This window comes from Spinacia oleracea, chromosome 2 (genome assembly GCF_020520425.1).
Source record: "Spinacia oleracea cultivar Varoflay chromosome 2, BTI_SOV_V1, whole genome shotgun sequence".
Classification (NCBI taxonomy): domain Eukaryota; kingdom Viridiplantae; phylum Streptophyta; class Magnoliopsida; order Caryophyllales; family Amaranthaceae; genus Spinacia; species Spinacia oleracea.
The window spans coordinates 55,925,403-55,936,108 of NC_079488.1; positions in this window are offsets into that span (position 1 = coordinate 55,925,403).

A 10,706-nucleotide genomic window follows, 5' to 3' on the forward strand; every position below is an offset into this window, starting at 1 on the left:
AGTCTTCGGCTCACCGTTTTGTTTTCCGTTTTAGGTACTGCGGGGAACGATGGAAATGAGTAGTGGCGAGAAATTTCACATTAGTATTATCGGATATTTCATGAAATACCCCCGAGTTTTGAAGTAATTCACCAAATGCCCATCAAGTTTCAATAATTCACCAAATACCCCTGACAATTGACTTAATGCCCAAAATACCCTTACTGATAATGGTCTGTTAGTCCGCCGTTAGCCTAGTTAATACAAAAATACCATTTAACAACGTTAATTTAACAGCGCTTTTTGCACTTCTGCTGTTAAAGATATCAAATATAGCATATTACAGCGCTTATAATAAACACGCTATCAAAAATGCTCATATTACAGCGCTTATCCGGCGTGCGCTGTCATATTACATATGTATAATAGCGTTTTACCAACCAACGCTATCAAATAATATGCTACAAACACCTAAGAACACACACTCTCAAAATTGAAAACAACCGCCGTCTTCCTCCCCTGCTTCTTCCTCTTCAAAACCCTTATACTGTACGATCGACTCTCAAATCTCAATCGATCACAACCGGAGCGGCAAAACCCACGGTGGCGATTTCCTTCACGCGACAGCATTTTCCTTCACCTGACGGCGCTTTCCTTCACCTGGCGGCGCTTCCCTTCTCACGGCCAGATTGAATATTCGAATTTGAAGGTATACTCCATAAATTTGGCTGATTTATGCTAGGGTTGTTCTTAATTTTGCGTTTTAAGTGTGCGATTATAGTTAATTAATTTTCTTAAATTGGTTTTGGGGAAGGGGGTTTGAATTCAATTACGATTGTTTTAATTATGGGTTTTGGTCCTAGAATTGTATATGTAGGTTCTCAGTATTATATGATTTCATTATTGGATTCGATAATTATCCAGATTTAGGTAGCTCTCTGAGGTTTGGTGTTGGGATTATCATCACATAGCCAGATTCATCCAAAACTAGGAATAAATACTACAGTATATATGAAGTTTCGGCATTAGTGGATTTAGGAAACCTAGCTACTCAAATCTATTGATTATATTACTGAGTACATTCAGTTATTGTACAAGAACAATATACATGGCATACTCTTGCATTAGCATTCCAAACTCTTGGTGTGGAGTATGGTGACTTGGGCACGAGACCTTTATATGTCTTCACCGATGTGTTTATCAAGGTGCCTATAACATCGGAAGTTGATATCCTAGGGGCACTATCTGTAGTACTATATATAATAGCTCTTGTACCTTAGCAAAATATGTATTTGTAGTGCTTAAAGCTAATGATAATGGGGAAGGTACATGTTTTCTCATCTTTCTTTTAGCTTTATCTGCTTTATCATTAGCTATTTGCCTCTGAAAATAATAGGCAAATTATGGCTGCAGGGGGGACATTTGCACTGTATTCGCTTATAAGTAGGTATGCTAATGTGAATATGCTTCCAAATCGACAACAAGCCGACCAAAAGATTTCTAGCTATAGGCTTAAACTACCCACTCCTGAACTTGAAAGGGCTTTAAACATTAAAGAGGTTTTGGAAAGAAAATCCTCTATGAAAACCCTTCTTCTATTTTTGGTTCTTATAGGAACTTCTTTGATTATAGTGGATGGTATTCTAACTCCAGCTATTTCAGGTAGGCTACTTTTTTTAAAACGAACACATTAACATCATAGTTGAGTATGTGTGCCTATATTTGGAAACACATTAACATCAAAGTTGAGTATGTCATGTTAGAGTTTTGACTCTGTTCTAGGAGTCCGAGTAAACTTGCTTGCCTTTTCACCATTAGCTCCTTTAAGCACCTGCATACAACTTCATGAATTTGAGTGTTATAGATTAAGCTAATTTTCTTTTTAGATTCCTATTAATTGTTTCTTGACATTTCTCAATGATTTTTACCTTGTGCAGTTATGTCAGATGTGAGTGGTTTGCAGGGTGAGATTAAGGGATTCAGTACTAGTAAGTATATCTACCCTTTGTGTAGATACAAAGTAAATGGGTATGTCTTCTCTCTATGCACCATGAACTAAATTCATGATTAAATAGTAACTCTACAAGTCAGCATTGTGCAATTACAGAAGTCTATAAGCCTCTACACTAGCTCTTCCATCACACAGAATGTTAAAATGCGAATATTGTTAGTTCTTTTTAATGGGTGGCCGTAATTATTAACTTACATGTGATTGCATTTAGTAAGGACTGACAATTTTTATGAATTGGAAGAAGCTGTAGTCATTGTTTCAATGGTCATTCTAGTTGGGTTGTTTAGAACACAAAGGTTTGGAACAAGCAAAGCTGAGTTTTCATTTGCTCCTGCCCCTGTCGTTGTGGTTCTTTTCTTTGGCATCAATTGGATTCTACAACCTCATCAAACATGCTATTACAGTTTTGAGAGCCCTTAATCCAGCTTACATCTACCTTTTCTTTAGGAAGAATAATGTTCAAGCATGGCCAGTTCTTGGCGGCTGTGTTTTGTGCATCACAAGTATTTTGAGCTCTACCTCAAGTTGTGGGTGATTTTAGAGTTTTATCCTTTTATGTTCTAAAATTTCAGGCCGTTAGAACTTAAATTAGCATTAATCTTCATTCTTACTTGACTTCCCTAATTGAGGCAATCAGTTGTTGTTCGTTGTAGAATATATAGTTCCTTGCTTTTGAGCATTACTATATAATTAATAGTTTATTACGACACATTTCCATTTGCTTGGACTACTGCATTTAGTCCCTGATTTCATTGAGAATTTCTTGCAAGCATGTGTTGCTGAAAGTCCAAATTCTGTTTCTTAACTGGAATCTGGAATCTGGAATCTGGAATCTGAAATCTGATTTACTTTCATTGATAAGTTGTTCTTGTACCTAAATGTAATTTGCAGGGTATGTGATTACAGGAGCCGAAGCCATGTTTGCTGATCTAGGCCATTCTCTGTGCGATCCATTCAGGTAGGTCCATCTGAGTTCTCAGTAGCATAGAGTACTTCGATGTTCTATCAATTAACCAGTTAATTTTTTAAATTACAATGACTTTGCAGATTGCATTTACTTCTATTGTATTCCCCTGCCTTCTGCTAGTATACATGGGCCAAGCAGCATTCACGATAAGACTTCCATCCTCATCTGAGCGAGTATTCTTTGATACTGTGCCAGGTAACCCTTGTCAGAAAGCGACTACTTGATCATCTTGAATCATATAATCTTTTTGTGACATTTCTATAAATCATTATGGCAAATAGATGGATTGTTCTGGTCAGTCTTTGTGATTGCTACACTAGCTGCCTTTGCTTTACGTGAGCACAATTGGAATGACAGTTTGTTTGGTTGGACTCGGCCTAAGCTTAGCCTTACTAAGGCATGCACCAATTCGTATTAAACTAGCTATATTGTTTGTTTGTGCAATCTCCCTTTTACTAGGGAGTAATTTAGAAGAGCAAACCTGCTAAGAAATGCGTTGTTCGTTATCCTGCCACTGAAAGTCTTATCATCCATGTTGTGCAAATGCCTGATGCGTTGTTCAGCGTACCAGATAGCTTCGACTGGTGCTACTATGAGCTTGAATTATGTTGTTGGCTTGTTGTTGCTATGATGAAGCAATAAGGTTAATTGGGCTTGCCTCCTGCTGTTTTATTGTTGTTGCAGGCTGCTGTAATGTTGATTCTGTGTAGGGGTTACATTGTGATATAGCCTGTGGCATAATCCCCTGCATTCTTTCTTTTCTTAAGTACAATGTGAGACAACAGTATATATAATGGTCTTTCATCCTACTAAATATTTACTGAGGATGGCATATATATTTACTGAACACAAATACTAACTTCCAAAATGAACTTCACATTTTGGAAGTTAGTATTTGTGTTCAGTAAATATATATATATATATATATATATATATATATATATATATATATATATATATAAGACCATCAGAGGATGGCATATATATTTACTGAACACAAATACTAACTTCCAAAATGTGAAGTTCAATTTTTTCTTCATGTATTGCACTTAATGTTAATATTTATGGTCTAATTCTTTCGGTTTTTTTCCCTTCTATTTTATTTGTATATACAAGTAAATATATTATATAAGCGGATCTCAAAGTTCGTTCTTCTATAGAAGAATATCACATCCTTGTAATTAAAGAAGTGAACTGATAGTGATTTTATGTGATACTGTTTTAAGCTTACTGGCTAGCTAGGTTTTTTCAAAGGGGCACTAATAAGCTTGTTTATGATCTTATTACTGTAGATATATGATCCACGACCAAGTTGTGAAGCTACATGCGGAGTAATTTTATTATTATTATTATTATTATTATTATTATTATTATTATTATTATTATTATTGTTATTATTATTAATTTTTATTTTTTTTATTTTTTATTATTATTATTATTATTATTATTATTATTATTATTATTTCTGGTTGGTTGTACTCTTTTTAATTTATTAATTTTGTGGTATATCTGGAAACAAGGTGGAGACTGTCCATGTATGAATTCTTATACACCATTGTTTCGCAGTACTTACTTTTCAGATTGTCAGTTTCCAAGTTATGACAAAGAGCAGATTGACGAAGTAAGAACCGGTTGGGTGCGCTATGTTGTTCAACAATTGTATAATCGTTAGGTTATGTTGAAGGAAACAACAAACATAAGACTCTATTGAAGTATTGATTAATGTATTCTACGTAGTTTAATTTTTAGTTTTAGTTTAGATCTATGTAATTGGTTTTATTAGGGTAACATTGTAAAAATTCTTTTAATTGAGGTATGGAAATTAATTTTCAACTATTTACTATTGTTCAATATATGGTGTTATTTGTGGCAAAAAAATGAAATATTTTTCAGGTTTAAATATTATATTTAAAAAAATATATATAATAGCGCTTCATAACATCCGCTATTAGAAAATAATTTAAAAGATGGCGCCAAATCTTTTATAGCGTTTCTTTAATAGCGCTTATAATGTGCTATGAAAGAAACATTTGAATTATCCTAGATATTACATATGACAGCGCTTTTCGAAAGCGCTATTAAAGGTACATTTTACTTTTAATAGCGAAGCCATCAACAGCGCTTCAATAAGCGTTGTTAAAAGCATTATTAAGCGCTATTAAAAGCAATTTCTGTCGTAGTGTTAAGAAGAAACCTTTTTCTGAAAACAAACGGAAGTAGGAGAAAAACGGCCAAACATAAGTTCAACGAAAAAAAGAAGAATTTAGGGTTAGGGTTTTACTTTTAGGTTTAATGAATAATAGGGAGCAATTTTGAGGGTGAGCACCTATATTTATAGGCTTAGGAAACTCAAAGATGGGCTAGGCTTTATGATTCCCTTTCGGGCTTCATTAAACATAAGATGGGCTTGTTTAATTTGTTTGGACTTGAACTTGGAATTGAATTGGGCAAGAATAATTAAAAATCGTTTTAATTTTGAAACCCAATTAAATTCCCAACATTAAATAATAAATTCGTTTGGTAATAATTAAACTAATAAATATTCTAATTAAATAAAATACGTTTAAATAACATTTAAATGCGTTTTAAATTTTAAAAATCATAAAAATACTTTATAAATATAATAAAATAATATATTTATAAAATATATTTATAAAATACAGAAAAATACGAGGTATTACACGGGCTCCCATGGTTTATGAGCCCAGGCTCAGGGCCCAGGCCCCATGTTACCAGTTTGATGATGAGCCCATGCTCTTATGGGCCCAGGCCCTAGTGAAGAATTCCTTCACGGTTCGTACTTGCCGACAACTAGCATGTTAATTAAAAGTTTATGAATGAATTAAATATGATGTTTTATTAAATGTTTTACCCATTCTATTCTCCCTGTGTTATTAAATAAAATGTATTGAAATGAATTTACGTTGCTAGGATAGTCGTTACTGAGTCTTCGGCTCACCGTTTTGTTTTCCGTTTTAGGTACTGCGGGGAACGATGGAAATGAGTAGTGGCGAGAAATTTCACATTAGTATTATCGGATATTTCATGAAATACCCCCGAGTTTTGAAGTAATTCACCAAATGCCCATCAAGTTTCAATAATTCACCAAATACCCCTGACAATTGACTTAATGCCCAAAATACCCTTACTGATAATGGTCTGTTAGTCCGCCGTTAGCCTAGTTTCATAATTCACCAAATACCCCTATTATTAAACTTATTTCGCCGAATGCCCCAAACTTAAACTTACTGATAGTTATTCGGATGATCCAACGGCTAGTTTTTTCGTGTGAAAAGTAGCTGTTGGTCTTGCTTGGCTATAAAAACCCATTTTCTGAATGTTTCTTGTAATTTAGATGTTGTTTTTCTTTCCTTTGCTAATTTCATTAGATTTGTGTCATGAGTTTTGTTTCAAAATCATCATCCACACACAATGAGTCCACATATATTAGAGTACCTAACCAATTTTGCTATTGTGGTAGGAAATTTATCATCCGAACCTCCGATACAACACTCAATCCACAAAGGTTGTACTACAAGTGTGATCCTTGCATCAATCTGAGGTGGTGCAAGGGAGTAGTTGCGAAAGAAAACAGGGGGTAGCAGCATGAAGGACAATACAGGGGAAGCTTAGACGAAGGAGAAAGTACTGAAAATAGGGGAAACAGTAAGATGCAATAGGACTTGAAGCAAATGAAGAAAAGATGATATTGTAATGTCAATAAAAGGCATCTTACTTTGATTTTGAAATGAAGAAAGGCTAATCCTATTTATGTCATGGTTTGGGATGGACAGGAAGAACTTAGGACTCAGGAGAGCACGCATGTACTTTTAGCAAAGAAAGGTCAGGACTTCAGAGAACTCTTAGCAAAGAAATTGGGAGGCAACCAGCATGTGAAAGAAGTCTGAGGGCAGGGTCTTATTATTGGTATAGAGTTGGATGTACAAGCTGGCCCGCTAGTTGATGCTTGTCGAAATTCGGGAATGTTAAATTGTTAATATTAACTGTTGGAAAAGGAAAATAATGAGATTGGCTCCTCCACTGACCATATTAGAACAGGAGCTCGAAACAGGTTCTGAGATTCTCCTCAAGTGTTTCCCGTCCCTGGGTTGAAGCAGTTGAGTTGAATTTGTGTATGATGAGTCGATGCTTGTAAAATTTCCTTGTGACATCAATAGATCCAAAGCTCATAATTGGCATCGTAGCTGTAAATCAGGAATAAGTTTTCCTACTAGCTTCTCTTTGGATTATACCTTGGGTTTAATGTACAAATTGTCATTTCAAGATATCCCACTCGTTAATCAGAACATTGATTTTCTTTGATGCTTGGATTCTTTTCATAAGTATCTTTCTCCCTTATTGTAAGGCTTAGTTTGTTATTTTGATACCTATAAATTGCGTAGCTTTGTATTGAGTGGAACACACAATCAACATTATTATTTTCTCTTCTTACTATGTTTGTTCATAATTAGCTTTTAGATATTATCACGACTTCAATGGATCAAGAAGGCATAAGCAAATAATAAGCAACGACTAATTTTCAAATGAAAAAACTAGCTGTTAAACATCAGAATAACTATTTTTAAGTTTGGGGCATTTGGTGAAATAAATTTAATAATAGGGGTATTTGGTGAAATAAATTTTAAACAAGGGGCATTTGGTGAATTATGAAACTAGGCTAACGGCGGACTAACGGACCGTTATCAGTAAGGGTATTTGGGGAATTAAGTCAATTGTCAGGGGTATTTGGTGAATTATTGGAACTTGATGGGCATTTGGTGAATTACTTCAAAACTAGGGGGTTTTCATGAAATATCCGTAGTATTATTCACCTAGTTTATGCTTAATATTTTGATAGTTTAACAAAAGACTTTTAGTAAGTTATGTACTTTTATTTTGGGAATGTAAAGGATTATTATGTTAAATTGGAGGATTTAATGGCTTATGTTATGATGTTGCCTTGTAATTCCCAAGAGGGAGTTACGGCAGTAATGTCCCGACCGAATTAGGTAAATTCCGCTGCTTAATTATGTGAATTAGAGGTCGGGGCGTTACAGATCAAGTGAGCTGTATGCCTAGCTAGAGGCCGCTTCATTTCAAGTGGAATTAATAATATTAATCCACAGCTTACTCTTGACTGAACCCGTAGGGTCACACAAATAGTACGTGAACGGATCAAGTATTTACGTCAATTAAATACTCTATTTATGAACATTCGGAAACGACGGATCTCGGTTCCCGTGGGAGCTGAAATCGTCAAAAGGCAAAATATAGAATGCTATGCAAATGATGATATTGCCGGAAACGGAAATATAGATCATGACGGAAATATAAATATTATCCAAGTCGTAGATGTTGCCGGAAACGAAAACATGATACGTATTGGAAAATATTATCGGAAATAGAAATATTGTCGAAATCGGAAATATTGCCGGAAACGGAAATATTACCGGAATCAGAAATATTGTCGGAATCAGAAATAAATTCCGGAATCGGAAATATTAAATATTTGTTCGAATCGAAAATAAATTCTGGAATCGGAATTATTAAATATTTGTTCGAACCGGAAATGAATTCCGGAATCGGAAAACGAATCGGAAGCGCGACGTACGAAACGATCGACGGACGAGCTTGCAAGACGCAAGGCCCAACGCCCAGCAAGCCCGCGCGCGCCGAGCTAGCAGGCCGAGCAGCAGCAGCGCCCAGTGGGCCGCGTGCTTGCTGCCAGCGCCATGGGCCAGCGAGCAAGCAGCAGCGCTCGTGGGCTTGCGAGCTGCGAGCTACGGGCTGCATGGCTGCGGGCTGCACAGCAGCGTGGGCCCAAGGGCCACGCATGCATTCCCTTGGCCGGGTAGGATACTTCTTTGTGAAGTAATCCCATTTTCCTAATTCTACTCAAATTGGATGTTTTTGTTAAATCTGAAATAATTAGGTGTTTGATTAAACATAAAATTCTAATGATATAATTAGCTAGAATCCTAATGGATTTAGTTATTGGAAACCTAGTAGAATTCTAACTCCGTTATTTCCACCCTATAAATATCTGGTTCATGATCAAAATTTATAATGCAATTAATAAGTATTCACATACATTAAGTTCAAGAGAGAATTTAATATTTGCCTAACTTTATTTGAGTTTCCCGAGTGCACATAATACCTTAGAGAATATTCTAGTTGGTTGAATCTAAGGCGGATCCGAACGTGCTGTGGATCATCTACGGAGGAGCGACATTTGGAGTCCTAAACTTGTTCTTGTTCGGTTCGGGAGCAGCTAGGGAAGGCACACATCACATTGTATGTATCCTAATTATGCTAATTGACTATGTGGCAATTAATTTGGATTCCTGGCTTTATGGTTTTTCTGCATGAAATATTTTGTTTATATTTGTCATAACCTAAAAAATGGTGATTTTGAAAGATATAAAGCAAGATTAGTTGCATAAGGATTCTCACAAAGACATGGTATTGATTATGAGGAGACATATTCTCCTGTGGTGGATGAAACAACTTTTAGATATATAATCAGTCTGGCAATGAAAGAGGGACTTGACTTGCGCTTAATGGATGTAGTCACAGCTTATTTGTATAGCCCACTGGATAATGATATCTATAAGAAACTCCCAGAAGGATTTAAGTTGCCTGAAGCAACAAAATCAAGTTCTCGAGAACATTTCTCTATCAAATTAATTGAATAGATCTCTTTATGGATTGAAACAATCTGGGCGTATATAGTATAACTGCCTTAGTGAGCACTTGTTGAAAGAAGGCTATAAGAATGATCCTATTAACCCATGCATTTTTGTAAAGAGATTTGGATCAGGATTTGTTATAATTGCAGTGTATGGTGATGATCTAAACATTGTTGGAACTCCTGAAGAGATTTCCACCACAATGGAATGTTTAAAGAAAGAATTTGAAATGAAAGATCTTGGAAAGGCAAAATTTTGCTTAGGATTACAAATTGAGCACCTAAAGAATGGAATCCTTGTGCATCAAACAACATATACAGAAAAGGTGCTAAAAAGGTTCTCTATGAATCAAGCACATCCATTGAGTAGCCCTATGGTTGTAAGATCACTTGATGTGGATAAGGACCCTTTCCGTCCTCGGGAAAATGATGAAGAAATTCTTGGTCCTGAAGTACAATACTTAAGTGAAATTGGGGCATTGATGTATCTTGCTAGTCATACAAGACTTGACATATTATTTTCTGTAAATTTGTTAGCAAGGTTTAGCTCATGTCCAACCCGGAGGCATTGGAATGGGATTAAACATGTACTTCGTTATCTACAAGGTACAAAAGATATGGGTTTGTTCTTTCCTAATGTATCCAAAGAGGGTTTAGTTGGTTTTGCAGATGCAGGGTATTTATATGATCCTCATAATGGTCTATCACAAACGGGATATTTATTCATATGTGGAGGTACTGCCATTTCTTGGCATTCTATGAAGCAAACTATTGCAGCCAGCTACTTCCTCTAACCATTCTGAGATTTTAGCAACTCACGAGGCTAGTCGTGAATGTATATGGCTAAGTTCTGTGATTCAGCATATAAGAGAAGATTGTGGTTTATCTTCCGGGAAAGAGGCACCAACACTTTTATATGACGATAATGCAGCATGTATTGCACAGCTCATGGAAGGATACATCAAAGGTGATAGAACAAAGCACATCTCACCAAAATTCTTTTTCACTCATGAACTTTAGAAGAATGGCGATACAAATGTCTTGCAGATTCGTTCAAGTGA